This window comes from Leucoraja erinacea, chromosome 2 (assembly GCF_028641065.1).
Source record: "Leucoraja erinacea ecotype New England chromosome 2, Leri_hhj_1, whole genome shotgun sequence".
Classification (NCBI taxonomy): domain Eukaryota; kingdom Metazoa; phylum Chordata; class Chondrichthyes; order Rajiformes; family Rajidae; genus Leucoraja; species Leucoraja erinaceus.
This window is the reverse complement of record NC_073378.1, coordinates 102,188,442-102,212,369: the sequence shown is the minus strand read 5'-3', so window position 1 is coordinate 102,212,369 and position 23,928 is coordinate 102,188,442.

Sequence of the window (23,928 nt, the reverse complement as noted above, 5' to 3'; positions counted from 1 at the left end):
CAGACGCCGCTGTGGCAGGCCCGCTCCCCTCACCTCACCTCACCCCGCCGCCGGGGCCCAAGCCATCTCCCGCCCACGCCATCCTCGCTGGGCCCCTGCTGCTGGGCCCACGCCACCTCCGTTGACCCCCACTATGCCCATCCCACCCCCGCTGGACCCACGCCACCCCCACTAGGCCCATCCCACCCCCGCTGGGCCCACGCCACCTCCGCTGGCCCCACGCCATGCCCGCTGACCCCCACTGGGCCCACGCCACCGCCGTTGACCGCCGCCAGGCCCACCCCACCCCCGTTGGACCACCCCCACTGGGACGCCACCTCCGCTGGGCCCACGCCACCCCCACTCATTGATAGATTCTTGATTGATACGGATGTCGGAGGTAATGGGGAGAAGTTTCAATGAGGTCCCCCTCAACCATCTGAATTTCAATGAGTAGAGGCCCAGTGCTGTCAAGCGCTCATCATTAACCCATTCAATCCTGGAATCATTCTTGTAAACTTCCTCTAAATCGTCACCAGAGCCAGAAAATCCTTCCTCAGATATGGGGCCCAAATTTGCTCACAGTACTCCAAATGCGGCCTGACCAGCGCCTATAGAGTCTCAGCATTACATCTCTGCTTTGTATTCCAGTCGTCTTGATATAAATGCTAGTATTTAATTTGCCTTCCTTACTACCAATTCTACTAGCAAATTGTTTTTGGGAGTCCCAAACCCCATTGCACCTCTGATGTTTGAATTCTCTCTCCAGTTAGAAAATAATCTACGCCTTTATTCGTATTACCAAAATGCATGACTCTGCACATTGCTACACTGATTTTCATCTGCCATCTCTGCCCACTCTCCTAACCTGTCCAAATCCTTCTGCAGAGTCTTTGCTTCCTCTACACTACACCATACTACATTTGATGCGATGTCTAGAATATCATCATAAGCGTGTGTGCTAATTTTCACTATCATCTATGATTCTTACTTTTCTAGGCTTTACAAACAATAGCAGAAGATTTGAAAGATTACCAAGTAGAATATTTTTCATAGGTGCCTTTGTAAATACCTCACTCTAAGCTTCCCCCCAGTCTAGTTTCAGTCAAAAATCACTGAGTCTAGCACTTGCGCAACTAAACTTTATTTTGGAAAAGGCACAATACAGGTCCCACTATTGTACCTAACCACTGCGGGTTCGATCCTTGTATTTGCCTGGCCAAGTCCTCTTAGCCTCATTGAAGCAGAGACACTCCAGAAGGTCACGCAGTCCCACGCGTTCTCCCAGAAGATCGACACAGGGCCTCGTGGGAGCGGCCTTTTATAGGTCCCTGACAACATGGGGGTGGTCTCTTCACAGTCCAATAACAGATATCGATTAACACAGTATATGATAGACATTTCCCTAACCCAATAATCCAGTAACCAATACAATGTGTTTGAAAGAAAGTTCTAGAAGGAAGCAAACAACCTCTCTCCATCCTGCATACCAATCTGAGCCTAGACTAGCTGGCGCCATTCAAAGCCTGTAAAGTTTAGCTGACAAGGATTAAGCAATTCTGACAAGTGCAGGGATCCTCCATTTTATGGTGTCTTTAATTTGGCCATTATTAACACCTTTGCATGAGTTTTATTTTAAATCAGTATTATTTACCCTCATATAGACTATTGATGCTTAACGATGGCTCATGTCTTCCATGAATAACTCCACACAGGAGGATAGATATAACAAAATGTACACCAATGATCACACAGCAAAACTTCAATAGAAACATAGAAACATAGAAAATAGGTGCAGGCCCTTCGAGCCTGCACCGCATTCAATATGATCATGGCTGATCATCCAACTCAGTATCCTGTTCCTGCCTTCTCTCCATACCCCCTGATCCCTTTAGCCACAAGGGCCATATCTAACTCCCTCTTAAATATAGCCAATGAACTGGCCTCAACTACCTTATGTGGCAGAGAATTCCAGAGATTCACCACTCTCTGTGTGAAAAAGGTTTTCCTCATCTCGGTCCTAAAAGATTTCCCCTTTATCCTTAAACTGTGACCTCTTGTTCTGGACTTCCCCAACATCGGGAACAATCTTCCTGCATCTAATCTGTCCAACCCCTTAAGAATTTTGTACGTTTCTATAAGATCCCCCCTCAACCTTCTAAATTCTAGCGAGTACAAACCGAGTCTATCCAGTCTTTCTTCATAAGGGGTCATAGATGTAAGTCCTGACATCCCAGGAAACAGTCTGGTGAATCTTTGTACTCCCTCTATGGCAAGAATCCTCAGATTAGGAGACCAAAACTGTACGCAATACCCCAGGTGTGGTCTCACCAAGACCCTGTACAACTGCAGTAGAACCTCCCTGCTCCTATACTCAAATCCTTTTGCTATGAAATAGAAACCTTCATCCTGTTTAATTTTGAATCTTTACTAATTTTGTTGCCTACTTTATGCAAGTTGAAAAATAATCTTAAGAAATCCATTATATATCAATGTTGTGCGCCCAAATGCTAGTAAGCTAGCGGAGCAAGCCATAGAGACTTTCAAAATATTTTCATTATACTTTTTAATGGAACTGTGGAAAGCTGTATTCTGCCTGAAGAACAAAATAGATGGGACCTGCAAGCACAAGGCAGAATTCACAGGGCAACATCCAAACATGAATAATCTCTTATCCGTTGATAAGTGTAGTATTGCTTGTGAGGACATTATTGGGAACAGCTACTGGGGAAGATAACTGCAGATAAATAATGCCTGTTGATTCAACATTTGGAAACTGCCACAGTGCATTCGACTGGTTTAGGGTTAGGTTTATTATTGTCACGTGTACTGTCTGGCCGTGCAGTGAACTGCGTCTTGCAGCCTAGTTGCTACAAAATAGTAGTCATATAAAGCTGTGCCATGGAACATTTACTGTCAACTCAGGCAACATTTCTGAAGGCAATGTATGCATCCAATTAAAAAAAAAAACAGATATTCTTTTCTGGAGGACTGGGATGTCCATTCATTTCTATCAAACCAGGGATAGAAAAATCAAACACATGGATAGTACATTATGACATTGTAGATGTCCCATTTTCTCCTCCCACTTTTTCCTGATTGGGCGTGTCACATAGTGGGTGGCATTTTAAATGAAAACCTGTTTAACCTGTTGTCATCTAAGAGGCCAGCTTCAGTTGTTGTTGTTGACCTTGCATATATATCAAACACACCAGATAATTGAATTGTAATTCTTAGCGCCTTTTCTATAATATGATGTTTAATTAACTTAAATCTTAAATTATCTTCCCACTTATCTCCACTAATCTCTCCAGTGCTGATGGTAGACGATGGTTGCACCAGAACCACTGGAATGGGGATGAGCTGGGTCAATGCTGACAATGGGTACTCTCATCAAGTCTTTACTTACCTCTCTTCCATCCCTGACATCTCTACTACAGACCCTTGTCTTTTGCACACTTTCTAACGATAGACACAAAAAGCTGGCGGTCAGGCAGCATCTCTGGAAAAAAAGAATAGGTGACATTTTGGGTCAAGTCCCTTCTTCAGACCATGTTTCCGGTCGAGACCCTTCTTTAGACCCAAAACGTTACCAATTATTTTTCTCCAGAGATGCTGTCTGACCCGCTGAGTTACTCCAGATGTTTGTGTCTATCTTTGAAATAAACTTTGGTCAGGTCTCTCCCTTAGATAGGGAAGAGTCAGAATATTTTCCCTAGAGTGGAAATTTCAAAACCTAAAGGGCACTGTTTTAAGGTGAGAGAGGGAAATGTGTGGGGCAAGTATTTTACACAAAAGCTGATAGATGCCTGGAACACGCTGCCAAGGGTAAGGAGAAGGCAGACATGCTATTGGTTTTTAAGAGTTTTTCACTGGACATGTGAATATGAAGGAAATAGAAATCGTATGCAGGCAGAAGGGATTCATTTAATTTGTCATCAGTTTCATCACAGATGTTGTAGGCTGAAGGGCCTGGTCATGTGATGTACTGTTCTTTATTTAATGTTTTAATTGCCCTTGACATCAATCATTTGATTGAGAATGGCTAAACTGAAGTCAATGGGAATCCAGGAAAAAACCTTCACTTGATGGAATTATGTCTAGCAGAAAAGAAAATTGTTGTGTTCCATTCATGTCAGCTACAGGACATCTCTGCAGATGTTCCTTCGGATAAAGTCTTGGGTCTGACCATCTGCAGCTGCTTCATCAATGACCTTCTATTAATTGTAAGACCAGAACTGGTGATACTGTTGATAATTGCACAATGTTCAGCACCTTGCGTCATCCTCAGATAATGAAGAAGTTCACAACCAAATGCAGCAATTATTGGACAATACAGTGGCCTCGACTGATAGGAGGTAAGGAACATTCAGGCCATGCAAGTGGCAAGCAATGATAATTTCCAACAAAACAAAATATAATTTTCACTCACTGACATTCAATGGCATTACAATCAATGAAAACCCACTATGTATTTTCTGGGGCTCTATCGATCAGGATGTGAACTGGAATAGCCATATGCACAAAGTGGCCACAAGAACTGGTGAGATGCTGGGAATCCTGTTGCAAGTCATTCACTTCCTAAAGTAATTAATTCTTTAAGTAATTAATTTCCTAAAGCCTGTCCATGATCTACAAGACTTATGCCAGGAGTGTAATGGAGTTCTCTCCACAACGTCTACCAGCCGGAAGTGCAATGCCAGTAGCATAAGAACACCACCACATGGAAGTTGTCCCCAAAGCGCACACCACCCTGACTTTGGAAATACATAGCTGCCCTTTCACCGTCACTGGGTCAAAATCCTGGATCTCCCTCGCTAACGACATTGTGGGTATACCCACCCTTCAAGGACTGCAGCAGTTCTAGATGCAGCTCACCTCCATCTTCTCAAGGGCACTCTGGGATGGACAATTAAATGCTGCTCGGTCTGCAAAGGCCATATCCTTTGAATGAACAAAATAATATTGGGTGACATTCCGATTTTAATCTGTTAATCCTCATTGCACTTTTAAAATTATTTATTTCTTCCTGAAAGTCTTTCCATGATATAAAGGTTCTAAAATGGTTCAGATATTTTGTAGTAATGTTTTTGTGGTTGTGATCTGTGAACAATGACTGTTGAGATGATTTTGGTCATTAGCCTCATTGCTATTCTATAAGAAGCACGGAACAGGGAATCAATCAGATTAAGGGGAGTTGCTATGTAAATTAGATTCTTTCAGGCTCATGTTTATTGAAATTAGTTTAAGTAGGCTGCTTTTCTACTTCAGTAATGTTCTGCAGCTGTGATATGCTAAAAAATATAGATACAGGGCTAAGTATAAAAGCACATTTTTTTCATCTGTGTAGTACATAACAATTTACAGCTGGTACAACATAGCCATCCAAAGTATTTGATGGTTAACACATCTTTTGAATATGTAAAAAAATTCCCTCACTACCTCCTGTGCTGACATTTTGTACACAGACAGCTGGGGAGATCAATGTGGCAATCGGTGATATTTCCACACAGTTTATTCCCAGAGAGGAAGGGAGTTGTTTACAGACACTATTGAAAATAGGCTCAGCTTCAGAGAAATGTGGCTGCATTTTCAGAGCAGTGGATTCAAACTACATCCAGGTATTAGGCTAGACCCATCCACCATCTAGTCAGATGGCTCCAACAACACTACTCATGTTGGAACTCAAGGTCAAGAAAAATTAGCAACAATGGCTGAAATTGTTTTCAAATGATAGTGTCTTGTAAAATTACATCTTTACTCTTTACTAATCTGAATTTGAATAGTTTTGGCAAAATTACCACCTAATCTACATTGTAAAAATGCTATCTATATACTTTTAAAACTCTGTGTGTGTGTGTGGGTGTATGGCATTTTGCGTTTGCAACGTATCTCCTCGAAAACCAGACGCAAAAATGCGGAGATTTTTACATTTTCGATAGGGATTTCTTATGAGTTCAGAAATCCACTCCTTGGTCAATTATTTCCCTAGATTTTGAATAATATTGATCACAAAACTCAATTTAAAACATATATAATCGCCACTTGAGCTGCTGATATCACAATGCCCACATTCCCACCAATCGAGACCCACCTGCCCCCAGGCCCCCCCCCCCCCCACCCGCTGCTGTGGACTAAAGCTCCACGCCAAGCCCAAGTTCCCTCACGCCACGCTTCCCGCAGCTGGTCCCCCTTTCATCTTGGTACCCCACCCCAATCACACCGGGTACCCATTTGTACTCAGCGGCCTCCCCATGCCGGATCACACACGGCGCCACAACAGTGCCTGCCGGGAGCTTCCCCAATGCAGGTAGTTCCTGCATGGAACAAGGATATGGCGGACCAATTGAATAAAGACTTTGGTTCCGTCTTCACTAAGGAAGACATAAATAATTTGCCGGAAATAGCAGGGGACCGCGGGTCAAAGGAGTTGGAGGAATTGAGTGAAAACCAGGTTAGTCGGGAAGTGGTGTTAGGTAAATTGAATGGATTAAAGGCCGATAAATCCCCAGGGCCAGATAGGCTGCATCCCAGAGTACTTAAGGAAGTAGCTCCAGAAATAGTGGATGCATTAGCAATAATCTTTCAAAACTCTAAAGATTCTGGAGTAGTTCCTGAGGATTGGCGGGTAGCAAACGTAACCCCACTTTTTAAGAAGGGAGGGAGAGAGAAAACGGGGAATTACAGACCAGTTAGTCTAACATCGGTAGTGGGGAAACTGCTAGAGTCAGTTATTAAAGATGGGATAGCAGCACATTTGGAAAGTGGTGAAATCATTGGACAAAGTCAGCATGGATTTACGAAAGGTAAATCATGTCTGACGAATCTTATAGAATTTTTCGAGGGTGTAACTAGTAGCGTGGATAGGGGAGAACCAGTGGATGTGGTGTATCTGGACTTCCAGAAGGCTTTCGACAAGGTCCCACATAAGAGATTAGTATACAAACTTAAAGCACACGGCATTGGGGGTTCAGTATTGATGTGGATAGAGAACTGGCTGGCAAACAGGAAGCAAAGAGTAGGAGTAAACGGGTCATTTTCACAATGGCAGGCAGTAACTAGTGGGGTACCGCAAGGCTCAGTGCTGGGACCCCAGCTATTTACAATATATATTAATGATCTGGATGAGGGAATTGAAGGCAATATCTCCAAGTTTGTGGATGACACAAAGCTGGAGGGCAGTGTTAGCTGTGAGGAGGATGCTAGGAGACTGCAAGGTGACTTGGATAGGCTGGGTGAGTGGGCAAATGTTTGGCAGATGCAGTATAATGTGGATAAATGTGAGGTTATCCATTTTAGTGGCAAAAACAGGAAAGCAGACTATCATGTAAATGGTGGCCGACTAGGAAAAGGGGAGATGCAGCGAGACCTGGGTGTCATGGTACACCAGTCATTGAACGTAGGCATGCAGGTGCAGCAGGCAGTAAAGAAAGCGAATGGTATGTTAGCTTTCATTGCAAAAGGATTTGAGTATAGGAGCAGGGAGGTTCTACTGCAGTTGTACAGGGTCTTGGTGAGACCACACCTGGAGTATTGCGTAACGTTTTGGTCTCCAAATCTGAGGAAGGACATTATTGCCATAGAGGGAATGCAGAGAAGGTTCACCAGGCTGATTCCTGGGATGTCAGGACTGTCTTATGAAGAAAGACTGTATAGACTTGGTTTATACTCTCTAGAATTTAGGAGATTGAGAGGGGATCTTATAGAAACTTACAAAATTCTTAAGGGGTTGGACAGGCTAGATGCAGGAAGATTGTTCCCGATGTTGGGGAAGTCCAGGACAAGGGGTCACAGCTTAAGGATAAGGGGGAAATCCTTTAAAACCGAGATGAGAAGAACTTTTTTCACACAGTGAGTGGTGAATCTCTGGAACTCTCTGCCACAGAGGGTTGTCGAAGCCAGTTCATTGGCTATATTTAAGAGGGAGTTAGATGTGGCCCTTGTGGCTAAAGGGATCAGAGGGTATGGAGAGAAGGCAGGTACGGGATACTGAGTTAGATGATCAGCCATGATCATATTGAATGGCGGTGCAGTCTCGAAGGGCCGAATGGCCTACTCCTGCACCTAATTTCTATGTTTCTATGTTTCTATGTTACTATGTAAGTGGATAGTGCCATGCTTAATTCTCTCAGATATTCTTTCCTTCAGGTTTCTAAAGAAAACATGCTGCTTTTGTAAAATGTATGTGTAGGAAGGAACTGCAGGTGCTGGCTTAAACTGAAGCTGGACACAAAATGCTGGAGATAATCAGGGGGACATGCTGAACCTCTGGAGAGAAGGAATGGGTGACATTTCGGGTCGAGGCCCTTCTTCAGTCTCAATTTGAGTCTGCTTTTGTGCTCAATTTGCATCAAAAGACTGCGTTTGTAATGTCTGCTGTATTGCCTGGTGGTCCCTGTTAGCCAATGTTGTCAGTTATTAGAAACAATGCAAACTAGTCCAACATTCAAGTAATTCAACTAATCAAAATTACAGGCTCTGTCCCTGTGTGTAATAAAGTCAAACTAATTACAATTTTACTTCAAATGTGACCAGTACAATGTGAATATAAAACACATTGGAAATAAAACCAACTCCATGATCTTTTGTCTGCAGATTATGTTAGCATGTTTTTGCTTAAACTGCTTCACAGCTTTACGTACAATATGCATAATTTTTATTTGATTGTTAGTTAGCAATGAAATAACAGTTGAGAAGTTAATGAGTTAATTAGAGTATCCATTTCAATCTTGAGTATTATCTGACAGTAACTAGAATTCTTATTGGTTTGACTTCTTAAATGTGGCTATCTGTGTACGACAACTTTCTCCAATGAATGAATGGTTTTATGGTTGACTGGAAAAAACTATTAAAGAAAACAACCTGTAAAATACTTTGTTTTATTCTATGCAAAACCTCATAAGAGAATGTGGCAGGTTTACTGTTACTCAAGCTGTCAAATTTCTGCTGCAAAGTATAAAAACGTGTGCAATTCAAAACAAATTCAGAGAAACCTGAGCACTATCCCTTTATGCCCAATGACAGCCTCGAGCTTATTAATCAGATAGTAGATTGTTTGAAGTATAGAATTCTCATTTGACTGAGTCCATACCGACTTTAAAACTCAAAGTCATACAAATATATCTTTCGCCAACCATGATTACATTTCTACTCTCTGTAGTGTCCAGCTTCAACATCTATCTCCCAGTTAGTGTCAATTAGTGTTGAATTATTGGCAATTTGTGTTTTGGTTGAACACCAACTGAGAATTCAGTTGCGATTACCAAGAGCCTTTTCCCTTAGGATCTTTAATAGTTATCAAGGAGTGGAGACTTTAATCTCTGCCATCTGGGCTACTGTCAAACGATATTTTCCCAGTGTGGTAATAACATATACGTACACTGATCAATATTGCAATATGAATCGAGATTTAGGTGAATGAAAGAAAACATTGGTCCAAGTTATCTAAAAGTAATAAAGGCTAAACTGTTCATGTTTGCCAACACTACCAGAGCAACCAACAACAATTTCAGGCTTATTGGTCATGTGAATGAAAATACAGGGATTTGCTACAAGTCATTTGCCACTAAGCAACAGAATGTATTCCATTGCTGGTGTCCCCATGGACTTGGCTCGGTGTGGAACTTTAAGCTGAATACCTTATGATTAAGTTGCATACTCACTGGAGAATTCAGCACCAGGTCTTTTCCTTTGGATTTGAATAGAGGAGAATAGCTGTGGAAGACTAAAAGGTCTTTTCCTTGTGATTTGAATAGAGGAGAATAAGAGTTTAACTCGTGGGAAGACTAAAGCGCTTTCTCACGGTGCGACTCCGACGCAACGGCAGACTTAACAAGAGTTTTTTGACATTTCGTGAGTGACTTGAGCACTTTGCGATTGCAACATTGTAAACGCAGATGCCAGTGCGATTCGTGGACCACTGTAAACATAACCACCAAAGGGAATCCTACAATGGTAAACCTGGAAGCTTGACAGAGGGGACCCAATGTGAGTAAAAAAGGTGGTCTCAATATCGCCAATGGACCATGTGTCCATCGAGGACGTCCCACCTAATTCGTCATTGTTTGAGAATCTTTTTCACAGTAAGACTTGCAAGATCCCCTCAGAAAAGCGCAAAGAAAGGGGTCAAAGAAAGTCAGAAAGTTTTTAGCCATGCAGGTAAATGAGAAGGAGACTCAGCAAGAGAGACAGGTGGAGAGGCAAGAGGAGATGCCAGAGATACCACTGCCTGTGGGCCCTTGGAGCAATATCAAGCCTCAGTAGCTGTTGCCTCCCCAATAGCCTCAGCAGCTGATAACATAAAGGGAAGATGGCAGAAGGTAAGGTCATATAACTTCAACAGGGAACAAGAGGGGGATCTGGTGGAGTGGTACCAATGCAATGAGATTCTCTATGACAAATCCAGAGAGGATTATAGAAATAGGGAGAGAAAGCGCAACCTGCTGGAGACGAAGGCTGCGGAGTATCCCGGGTGCTCATGTGAGTATCTATAACAATATATTAGTTTATGTACAGGAGAACAATTTAATGTTATCCATGATTTAAAAACATACAATGCTACAGATGTAAAAGTGCTGTTTTTGCAGTTACCTTTAATTTATCTTATAAGTCTGTCTGTTCCCTGCAGCTGCAATGTAAAAGTAGTGGCAGACAGCTTTTACACCCTCTTTGTTTGAAGTAGGAATCATGTCTCTAAGAGCCACCAACTTAGTATAGGCATCTCTGCAAATGAGCCAATTCTACGAACGGAGGATATTTATATAGTGTGTGAAAAAAAGTGGCATCATTTGTGCCACGTGATTAACTACACTACAGTCCACGATGTTCATTCACGATTAATGGGAAAGATCGGGAGACGGACAAGTCACTCGCACAAATGACAGAATTGCCGAGTACCGTGGGAACTCTTTATCTACCCCCCGTTATATCATGCGGAACTCGTGCTGGACCACGACCACTTCACTCTGGTGACATCTTGCGTCAGGTCGCACCGTGAGAACCGGCCATAAGTATTTATATCTAATTTAAGAGGACTTCCTGATAGGTTATTGGTTCACACATATTCTTTTAAGTCTTTCCAAGTAAAACAAAATAATTAATTGCTTCTCAATGTATATGTACCGCCTAACTTCGCAGACGGGATGGCTGTTGGTAAGGTTTTACAAGCTGTGGTAGTGTGTAGTCACAGTTTGTTGAGCTGCTGCCTCACCACTGAAATAACTCAGGTTCAGTCATGGCCACTGGTGCTGCCTGGGTGGAGTTTGTACATTCTCCCTGTGACTACATGGGATTTCACCTGGGAGAATGGGAAGAACTAGGATTAAATTCCACCTAGTATGATCATAATTGTATCTATGAACTTTGGTGGTTATGTTACTGCAAAGGTAATATACAAACATGGGTAATCCAGAAAATGGCAGTTCAAATAATGTTTTTGGCAATCTGAGAATTTACCTTTAGTTTGAAATATATAGAAACATGGTCAATGTCCTTTGGGGAAAGGAACCTTCTGCCTTTATCTGATAGTAGTTATTTCCTGACTTAGGGGAATAAAGCAGTAACATTCTCCATGATATTAATTCCCAGGAGAAGAAGGAAGAGGTTATCCATCTTTATATTGATGGCTTAATAATGGATGTTTGAATTCGAGAGCCCGCGAATGTGGGTAGAGTTGAAGATACCACTTCAACGGCACTACTAAACCCAACCATCGCGGATTCAATCCTTGTATTTGCTTGGCCAAGCCCCCCTCGCCCGTGCAAGCAGAGACAGTCCAAAAGGTCACAAAGCCCCAAGCGTTCTCCCAGAAGATCGACACAGGACCTCGTGGGAGCTATCTTTTATATGCCCCTGAGCCTTGAGGGGTCGAACCACATGTGGGTTGTCTCTATACAGTCCAATAACAGATATCAATTAACACAGTACATGATAGACATTTCCCTAACCCAATAATACATTTACTATACAATGTATCTGACAATGCTTCTAGATGCAATTTAACAGAGATGAATTATGTAACATGTGCCTGGATATTCAAGAAACCCAGACAAGGCTCAACATTTAACCCAATCAACATCTAGCAAAGTAAAGCTTTGCAACACTATTTACAATGTGTATGTCTGGTTTGCATTCACCCAATCTGTTTCATGCAATTTATACCTAATTATAAGAGCTTGCAGCTGTCCCATTCTTTCCCTGCCACTCTTATCTAGGCTCTAGACAAGCTGGCACCATTCTGCAGCTTGTCCCATTTCTGCAGAAGGCACATTTAAATTGACCAAATGGCCTAGCGGCCCAGAAGCCTTTTCTCAATTAGTGTCCTGGCATCCCCAATTTGGCCAGAATTACCACCTTCAATATATACCGGAGTCTTATCCAGGAAACAATCTAGTAAACAGAGGAGTGAGCAAGGATTGAAACATACAAAATCCTAAGTGGTCTCAGCAGAGTGGATGTGGTGGATATTTCATTTTCTACAAGAATCTAGAATAAATGGGTTGCTTTTGGAAAATAAATATTTTCCCATTTAAGATTCAGATAAGGCAAGTTGATCTGTAAGTTGGTTGAGAATTTTTAGAACTCTCTTCCTCAAAGATCAGAATATTTGTAAGGACAAGGTAGATTTGCTGAGAAGCAAGCAGATGAAAGATTACTGTGTTTGACTGCAAAGAGGTTACAATCAAGTCTCATGAAACAGCAGAGTAGACTTGAAGTATGGAGTGGCCTGGTCTTGCTTCTAAATTGAATGTACCAAATGAAAAGTATACCTTCGACAATATACTTATAATTGTCAATTCTCATCTATTTGCCTCAGTTTAATAGCCTCTGTTATTTTTCATGTTTTAATCCCTATCAATTGTTCATCGCAAGCATATCACAATTTCCCAAGTGACAGAAGAATACATAACCTGCTGAGGAAGATAAGGCTTTGATCCCAGTGATTTGTCATCAGCACCACAGACCAACAGCAATGTGTGCCCGTAAGAGTCCTGGTGCTTTGTAATTGTCATTGGACTCATTTAAATCACCCATGTAGGTATACACCACCACACCCAAGACTCCAGGAAAGCCATCAACATCTAAAACATTGGCTGTCTCACCAATTGCCTCTCAGGATGCCTAGAAAATGGATGAACCTGTCAGCCTTGCAGAATACGACATCAGTCACTTTCTGAATGCTTGTGGATACAATCCTCTTTCTAATGCCAGCATGGAATGACTGTGTATGAAATAAATTTATTGTTGGTGTCAATTTACCAGCCGCACACAGAACTGCAGGAGTCGCTGAGGACATCCAAATCGGATGCTGTTACACAAATCAATGTCAGCAAGAAACTTTGATCTGGTGCGCCATGCATCCTCTGGTATGAGAATCCTGGCAACAATGGATTAATATCATATTAGAAAATATAAACTGGCATGACACTTCTGTACTTTGCTCTCCTATTCCTCATTAAGGATTTACTAAAGGGAGATATTTCCACACTTCAGATCTCCATTCATAGAAAGCATTGGACGTATTTAGCCTACATCATCGCTATTATAACATACTCCTGAAGTTACTTGTTTTATATGTGTGCCAAGCAGCTATACTCTAAAGGCAAGAATTCCCACAATACATACTCAAAGAACAGAGCAATGTTTATTTTACGACCAGTAAACCTTTCTCCTCCATGGGGCCTGAACCTACAACTGCACAACTTTTCTTCATATTACTACCACAGCTTAAGCATGCCAATGCAATCATTTCTGCAGAATATTATAACTACTGTGCCCAGGGAAGCATTTCTGGGTTACACATAAAACTGAACTTCCACCAAACTGCAGGAGAGATCCTTCATCTCCATTAGTTTAATGTAAATTGGTCAGATGCCATATTGCTCCCAAATTGGATTGAAGGCTACAAGTCCCCTGATCCATCCAAGCTGTATCCAATGCTTCATAAATAAGATCTCTTATGTACATGTACTATATTGCATTGCAAACTATCTTGCTGAATTAATTATTTGCTTGACAGTTTATTGCAAAGATGCCTCATGGCATTCAGCTGCAGTAATTTGTTGACTTTTTAGATAGCAGTTTAACATAAGTGATATTCATTTATTTGGCAATTTACTGATGAGATTTGCACCAAACGTTCATTCTATCTTGTTTGAATTATTTCTCAAAGCTTGGGTGATGCTGGCAAGGCTGGGATTGATTGCACTTGAGGGAGTTGTGTCAAGTATATTTCCTGCACAATTGCGGTCCTTCAGATGATGATGCTCCCATAATTCTGTTGGCGAGGAGGTTCTAAGATTTAAATCTAGTTAATTGAATGAATGGACATATATTTCCAAGTCAAGATAGTGTGAGAATGAAATGTAATCTGCAGATGATTGTACCCTTTTGTCTATCTTCTGCTTGGAAGTTGATGTCATGAGTTACATGAGTTAGGGATTACTTAGCTAAGGAACAGTAATGGATTTTTTAGATATCCATTGTGCTCCACTAGTGGAGAGAAGTCATATTAAATATTTTGTAATTTAGGTGCCAATTAAGAGGGCTGCTTTTGTTTTGAATGGCATTGAGCTTCTTGAGTGTTGTTCAAAGTATATGCTTCTAGGCAAGTGGCATGTAGATGGTGGAAAGGCTTTGGGCTGTTAGAAGCTAGTCCACTTTCTGGAAGATATCCAAACTCTAACCTTACTCTTGCATTTATGTTATTTATAGGACTGGTCTTGTTGAATTCCTGGTCAATGGTAATGTCTGGATGTTAATAGCAGGAACCTGGTAATAATAATGCTATTGAATTTCAATGCTAAAAGATCTGCCACAGGCAATGATGGTCCAATTCTACACAGCCATCGTAGAGTCTGTTCTCACCTTCTGCATCACGGTCTGGTTTGGCTCAGCCAGCAAGCACGACACCCGGAGGCTGCAGCGAATCGTCCGATCAGCAGAGAAGGTTATTGGTGCAACCTTCCCTCCATTGATGAACTGTACACTGCAAGGACCAGGAAGTGAGCGGGCAAGATCATCTCTGACCCCTCTCACCCTGGCCACAAACTCTTTGAATCACTCCCCTCTGGAAGGCGACTCCAGACTGTCAAAGCTGCCACAGCCAGACATAAAAAGTTTTTATCCACCAGTAGTTGCTCTACTCAACAGCCAAAAATCTGTAGCCTCCCTTTGATCTGGTATTTTGCTGGTTCACATACTTGATCAATGGTATTTTATCATTAATGTTTTATTATTATTAATGTTTAGAGTTTTCTGAGTCATTCATAACTGTCACTATGTCATGTTGTTACTTGTGGGCGGAGCACCAAGGCAAATTCCTTGTATGTGAATACTTGGTCAATAAACTTACTTAAACTTACTTACTCTCTCTCTTGTTGGAGATGGTTATTGCGTGGGAATTCTGAGAGAGATGGTACTTACTAAATATCAGATCATGCCAATATATTGTCAAGGACCTGCTGTGCACAGGGTTGGTTTGCTTCATTTACTAAGAAATTGCAAATCGAATTGAATATTTTTCATGGCCTTTTCTAATGTTAGATGGAGATAGATCATTAATGAAACATCTGAAGATGGCTGGGCCAAGGACACTGGCCTGAGGAACTCCTGAAGTGATGTCCCGACGCATGGATGAATGAACTCCAACAAACACACCCATCTTTGTACAAAGTATGACATGCACAAAGAAAGGAATACTTACGTTAATCTCTGAGATTCTTATGTGTGTATGGTGCACTTTCTGAATATGTACATAAGAACCTAAATGTTTCTGTGTACACATGTGAGATTCTCAGAATGAGTTACGCATGTTACTTTGGGATTGTGTCAGCTGTTCTCTGTACGTGCACGTGTGTGTGTTTTATCACAGCATCATAGGCTTCTAAAGCCTAGAAATAGGCTATTTGGCATATTAGATTCATGCCAAACAACATGCCTATCAATATTAAGCCCACAGCCTGCATTAATTTCATGTATCTCTTTGCCTTACTTGTTGAAATATCTGTCCGATTGCCTGTTAGAATTGCTCCAGCAACCCCCATCAACATTTTCAGCTCCTTTGCCAGAGGATAGACACATAATGCTGGAGTAACTCAACATGTCAGGCACCATCTCAGGAGAACAGGAATAGGTGACCTTTCAGATCGAGACCCATCTTCAGAAGGCCTGAAGAAAGGTCTCGAGCCAAAACGTCACCTATTCCATTTCTCCAAAGTTGTTGCCTGACCCGTTTGGTTACCCTAGCATTTTGTGTCTATCTTCAGTGTAAACCAGCATCTGCAATGCCTTCCTACACATGCACTCAGAGGAATCCATTTTGAAAGCTATGAGGTGATGGTTGTGGAAGATACAACAGTAGATTTTAAGAAATGTTTAGATGAGTACATCGATATGCAAGAAATGGAGGGATATTTATCATAGCAGGCAGAGGGGACTAATTTATTTTGGCATCATGTTCGGCATAGACCTTGTCAGGGCTAGCCTTAGGAGGTGCGGGGCCCAATTGGGAAATTTTTTCGTAGAAATATAAATAAATAATTATAAATGAGTCATGTGTCGTGAGTAACATGACAATTCGGGGGAGAGATCCTTTCACAGCGTGTGGGGAGTCTAGCCAGGGATAAAGTTGCGGGAGCATTGAGAAGGAGGGGGTCGGGTTAACACTCACTCACCGCTGCCGTGGCGCTGCAGGCGCGGAGCCACTGCATTGTGGTCAGGGAGGGAAGCAGCTCGCCATCACTGGACAGCGGAACCGACTGCCATCTCAGCGCCTTCTGCCGGCCCGCTCACGTCTGGCAGTGCTCTCCATCTGAACAGTGAGAGGACCAGCTCAACAGCAAAGATCATAGAGCGGAGTGGGTCAGCGGGTGATGGATAACACAGGAGCTTACTCCTGTGTCAGCGCGGAAAAGGGATGAATTGAGGTCACTCGCCCTGACATATCGACTAAGCTCCACCGCCCACTGACCCGCTCTTGAGTTGGATGATCCCCGGCCGACCCCCTCCTTCTCAACCGTCCTGCCCTCCCCACAACTTTACCCCTGGCCAGACTACCCACACGCTCTGAAAGGAACTCCCCCCCCCCAGCACCGCTGTCCTTATACAGCCGCTTCCCAACAGCTGCTAGCAATGAGGGATAGACTTGGCTATATCTCAGTACAGCAGCATCGTTCTTGATGTTGCTGTACTGAGGGATAACGAAGTCTATCTTTCTTTGCTAATAACCTAACCTTCGGCCTCCAAGATGCAGGTACATTTTCTAGTAATGTTACAACATTTTGAGATTGAAAAAATTAAGTCTGTAATTTATCCCATCAGATAAAGCATGAAAAGAATTTAACACCTAATTCACTTTCATATCACATACATTCAATGTGATCATGGCTGATCATCCCCAATCAGTACCCCGTTCCTGCCTTCTCCCCATATCCCCTGACTCCGCTATTTTTAAGAGCCCTATCTAGCTCTCTCTTGAGAGCTTCCAGAGCACCTGCCTCCACCGCCCTCTGAGACAGAGCATTCCACAGACTCACCACTCTCTGAGAAAAAATGTTTCCTCCTCTCCGTCCTAAATGGCTTACTCCTTATTCTTAAACTATGCCCCCTGGTTCTGGACTCAGCCAACATCGGGAACATGTATCCTGCCTCTAGCGTATCCAAGCCCGTAACAATCTTATATGTTTCAATGAGATCCCCTCTCATCGTTCTAAACTCCAGAGTGCACAAGCCCAGCTGCTCCATTCTCTCAGCATATGACTGTCCCGCCATCCCGGAATTAACCTTGTAAACCTACGCTGCACTCCCTCAATAGCAAGAATGTCCTTCCTCAAATTAGGGTACCAAAACTGCACACAATACTCCAGGTGCGGTCTCACTAGGGCTCTGTACAACTGCAGAAGGACCTCTTTGCTCCTATATTCGATTCCTCTTGTTATAAAGGCCAACATGCCATTTCTTAGCGCTAATGGCAGGTACATGTGAAACGTGTTGAAAAATGTCCACGAGTAAAATATGTAAAAATGTAAAAATGTAAAAAAAAGGATGTAAAAATGTGATACTTTTTAACAGGTAGTCATACCGTAGTAACTTGTGAGTTTGCCGTAGTAGGACCTGGTGTCCTATATCACTATTGTATGTTCATGGTGGAAATAAGAATACTCTGTATATTCATTACCCTCTCTAAAGAAGGGGGGAGAGGGAGGGGGAGGAAGGTAGTGAGAGGTAGGGAGATCTAAAGGGTAACTGGTTTTGGTCTCCAATCATCTCACAAAGGGCAGCCAACAGTGGTGAGGCAGAAGGGAGAACTCACTCTCTCTCCCCCTTTCTCTCTCTCTCCCTCTATCTCTCTCTCTCTCCCTCTCTCTCTCCCCCTTCTTCTCTCTCTCTCTCTCTCTCTCTCTCCTCCAATTTCCCCTCTCTCTCTCTCCTTTCTTTCCCCCTTCCTCTCTCTTCTCTCTCAAATTCTCTATCTCTCTCCCTCCCCCCACTCCTCTACCCCCAGCTACGATTATATCTACAGTTCACTCCACGAGTGTGTGTGAGAGAGCTGAGCAGTGTTTCTCATTCTGACTCTGCTCCGTGAGCTGCTCGTATTGACAGTAATCGTGTCCAACTATTAACTGAAAACGTGTGGTTTGCATCTGAAAATCCCCCCTCTGTCATACTGCGGCTCCCCCACATACACACACAGACAGAGACATACACGCAGATAGAGACACACATGCAGCCACAGACACACAGGCACAGAGACACACACAGAAACACATAGACACACACACAGACACAGACACAGACACAGACACAGACACACACACACACTCACACTCACACACAGACAGACAGAGTTAAATCCCACCCGTACCCCGGCCCAGACATTAACCCCGACACCAATGTTAACACAGACTCAAACCTCCAACCTGGTCTGCTGTTGTACCGGCACCAAACGAGTTAACACAACCCCCAGATCTGTTTATCCACAGATTGTCTCTTGCCTCCCAGCATTTATTATTCCGGTTGTTATCCCATGTTCGTTTTGTAAAGATTCTGCTTCAGGTCTTTTTTTAACTCTTTAACCCCCCATATGAAAATACCCGCGACCCCAAGAGCGGGCTTCAGGTACGGCACGCCCCCCATTTAACATACAAATCCTGACCCTTTCTCGCCGCCCCACTCACGCCTCTACTCTGACACAGCATCCTTCTTCCTGAGGAGACTGAAGAAGGGTCCTCTGTCCCTCAGATCCTGGTGTTTAACGTTGAATACCTCACGGCGGTGAGTATGCGGCTGCTGGGAAGGCATTGCAGAGGGTGGTGCTGCCCTGTGGACTCCCCTACAGTAGTCTGTTAAAGCACGCTATCTGCGGAGGGCGCTCAGCATTTGGATTATCCTACCATCCGGGAGGCGCTTGTTATCCATGTTTCTTTCGGCGGCTGTTTTGTAAACAACGTCTGTTTGGCAATTTTTTTTTTAAAAAATCTTTATTTAACAAAGCGAATTTGTATTTCCATATGAAATACGGAAAATTAACGCGGGGCCCCCCTTGGGCGCGGGGCCCAATTTGGAAAAATCGGTCCAATCGGCCTAGGACCGGCCCTGGACATTGTGGGCTAAGGGCCTGTTCCTGTGCTGTACAGTACTATGATTTATGGTAACCCACTTTACTACTTACTTTCTCAGAACTTGATCTGCAGTTCCCTCCTATCACCTGAGGTTTTTCCTAAGATCGGATTCCCGATGAACCATAATCTGTCCGATTGTGCCCAGAGGTATTCACTTTTTCTGGTGGACTGAGATTTCTGCTTGCCTTGCACCACTATTTTGCCCTCTGTAAAACTGCTCCTCAAGTTACTGCCGAATCCTAAACATGATCAAAGGCCCCTGCATTTAATTTCTGCTGAATCTAATCTCTTCTTCCCATCTTCAGCTGCAGCTAGAGTTTTCTCGGCTGCCACAAGGCAAAGCTTCACTTCCCTCATCTCCCGCAAAAACTGAATCCTATGATACGATACGACATGATATAACTTTATTTATCCCAGGAGGGAAATTGATCTGCTGACTGTCATAAAACATAAAATACATGAAACATGAAATTAAAGTGACGAGTGGAAAGGATTTTTGGATGTGCAAAGATTGGGGATGGGGGTTGGGAGGGGGGAGTCGGTATCAGTTTACCCCATGACTGAAGGGGGAGGAGTTGTACCATTTGATAGCCACAGGGAAGAAGGATCTTCTGTGGCATTCTGTGCTGCATCTTGGTGGAACCAGTCTGTTGCTGAAGGTACTCCTCAGGTTGACCAGTGTGTCATGGAGGGGGTGAGCTCTATTGTCCAAGATGCTCCGCAGTTTGAGGAGCATCCTCCCCTCCATAACCACCTCCCATGAAGCCTTCTTGATGAACTTGTTAATCCTATGGGCGTCTGCGGCCTTCACTCTCTGCCCCAGCACACGGCAGTGAAGAAGATGGCTCTGGCTACCACCGATTGGTGGAACTGATCCACAACTCTTTTCCTCCGGCAACAAACAACCCTCTCCCCATCGGCCACAGATATCCTTGACCCAACCCCGATCCGCACTAGCCGATAGATTCCACAGTTCACCCTGCTGCAACCTCCTGTTCTTGCTCACACAGGGAAGAACAATACTCAGTGACTATTGCTTGTGAACCTGATGTTATTTTTAAATAAGGCCAAGACAAAAAGATTGACAAAGCCTTCATGCTTCTTCCCAAACTTTCCCTACATTACCTCACACACTCTCCATCTAATTTGAGGAAGGACATCCTTGTGTTTTAAGCAGTGCAGCATAGGTTCACGAGATTGATCCCAGGGATGGCGGGACTGTCATATGAGGAAAGATTGAAACGTCTAGGCTTGTATTCACTGGAGTTTAGAAGGATGAGGGGGATATCAAAGAAACATATAAAATTATAAAAGGACTGGACAAGCTAGATGCAGGAAAAATGTTCCCAATGTTGGGCGAGTCCAGAACCAGGGGCCACAGTCTTGGAATAAAGGGGAGGCCATTTAAGACTGAGGTGAGAAAAAAACATTTTCACTCAGAGAGTTGAGAATTTGTGGAATTCCCTGCCACAGAAGGCAGTGGAGGCCAGTTAATTGGCTATATTTAAGAGGGAGTTCAATGTGGCCCTTGTGGCTAAAGAGATCCAGAACCAGGGGCAGGTACAGTACTGAGTTGGAATAAAGGGGAGGCCATTTAAGAGTGATAAAAAAACATTTTCACTCAGAGAGTTGAGAATTTGTGGAATTCCCTGTGGATTTGGAGTCATTTATGCCTCTTTTTAACTGCTCTGTAGTCCATAAGAAGAACATTGCAATTACTTGTTTTTAAAATCTTTGTTCTGTTTTGGGATTCTGTAAGTCCATGAATGAATTTACTGTTTGTTTAACAAAATATGTCAAAGCACATGCATGTTTTACGGTCTCAAAATATCACAGTTTCTCTCTGCTCTGGGCTCTGTACAGGAACACTGGAGTAAGGATCAGGCAGCACCAGACTTGCTGAATTCTGTGATTCCATGCATGGCCCTTCAATTCCGCCTCTGACTGTCATCTGTCACTGTTTCCATAATGAAGATCAATGTTTTCTTTTTCCCATGTTCATTCATCTGTATTTTCTAACATGGCAAGTGAAATATTAACAATCTAGTTGCAGGCGAATTTCCAAAGGTGGATATTTATATACTGTGCTTTTAGAGTCAGCATCTTACAGCACAAGAACTGGTCTCCCTCTTGATCCGCCCATCAACCGCTCATGGATACTAATCCAGTTTTATTTCCCCCACATTCCCATCAGCTCCTTCCAGATTCTGCAACTCACCGATTTACGGGTGAGCATTTTGTAGCGGCCAAGTGATCTGCTAGCCCGCAGGTCTTTAGGATACGGAGGAAACGGGGCAGAAACCAATGTGTTTCAGTCAGGTGGAAATCAATGTGGTCACAAGGAAAGCACAAATTCCACTCCAAGAAGACCAGAGTTCAGGATTGAATCTGGATTTATGGAGCTGAATGCAAATTATTAAACTACTGCATGTCTACAAAGTAACACTTTTGACAAAATAAATTACCGCTCCATTTTACCAGTGTAAAAAGTAAGGTCATTTGGAAATGTGGTATGAAATACATATTTGGAAATGTAAGCAAAACTATACAGTTAATGGCAGGATACTTAAAGGCATTGGCCTACAGAGGGATCTTGGATGTAAGCCCATAGCTCCCTGTAAGTAGCAATAGAAATGAGAAGAGTGGTAAAGAAGGGGTTCGGTATGATTGACATCCATCAGTCGGTGCACTGAGTGTAGTAATCAGGAAGTCATGTTGCAGCATTATAAAGCTTCAGTTAGGCAAACCCATCCCCCCTCAACTGAGTTCACCCATTACGTGTCAGCCTTTGTCCGGCCCCTCCTGTCTTCCAGCTTTATTGCCCCATCGCCCCCACAATCAGTCTAAAGTAGGGTGCCGGCCCAAAGCGTCACCTATCTATATTCACCAGAGATGCTGACTGACCCACAGAATTACAACAGCCCTACCTGCCTTTTTTGGAGTATTATGTGTAGTTCTGAATGTCCCAGTAATGAGAGAGATGTAGTGGCTTTGGAGAGGGAGCAGAAGAGGTTTACTAGGATGCTCCCTGGATTAGAATGTATTAACTTTAAGGAGAGATTGTACAGACTTGGACTGTTTTCAGTGAAGTGTTGGAGCCCGATGGGGGATCTAATTGAAGTTTATAAAATTATGAGAGACACAGGTAGGGGAGGTAATTTGGATCATTTTCCCAAGTATATGTCATCTACAATTTAAGGTGAGAGGGATATTTTAAAACAGATGTCTAAGCGAGTATTTATTATACACATAGTGGTCAGTGCCTAGAACCTGCTGCTAGGGATGATGGTGGAAACAGATATGGTAGTAGCTTTTAAGAGGCATTTGGATGGGTATGTGAATTTCCAGGGCATGGATCACATGCAGGTAGAAGGGATCAGTTTAATTTGGCATCATGTTTGGCACAAGGCCTGTTGCTGTGTTACATTACATGTTGCAAGTAATATTGAAATGATGTACAGAGAATCAATCAGGTATTGAAGATGCTAAATGCTCAACCCCCCAGTTGGTTGTCGAAGTATTAAAACATGAAATTCATTTTAAATTACTCATTTGCATGGCTCTTTTTCTAATGCAATAAATCTGTGCAAAGGATTTCCAATGAAGTTGTGTTTAACAAATAATTATTTGCAGTGTACCTTATTGTGACAGTTTGAAATGGAATTCCACTTGTATGAAAGTAAATTGTACAGCTGCAGTAGCATAGATTGGAATAACTCACTGAAGACTAGAGCGGAGGAAAGTGTCAGTCCATATCTGGAACTCCAGTTATCAAACGTTTGGTATTACAGCCTGAAGCACTGCAAGAAAAATGCTTGAGGTTAGCACAGAGAGATTAACACATTAGCACCGGGTTTCATTACATATGTTATTTAACTCAAGCGAAGGGACATAGAAGCATAGAAATTAGGTGCAGGAGTAAGCCATTCGGCCCTTCGAGCCTGCACCGCCATTCAATTATGATCAGTACAATAGGACAATGGATGAAAATTGATGGAGAGAATGTGATGGGGTTCTGTGGCTAGAATTATTTAAAATCGAAGGTATCTTTTAATCAACTCAACTTTTTGATGAGGCATAAATGTCTTTATGTGGGAGAAGAGGGAACAGTAAGGGGGATACCGTCCTTCAGTTGCTTCCTGGAGAGGTTGCGACTATTATTCGAGTTGCATCCTCGCCCCCCCTCCCCCCCCTCCAAGTGGCCTACCCATTGGATTGGCGCGGCCTTTCCTGCCGGGACCGACCAGAGCTCCAGCAGCAGCAGCGCTGGAAACATCGTCGGGCGGGTGATGCCTCACCGGGGATCGCCGTTTGGAGCCCCGGGTGCTGG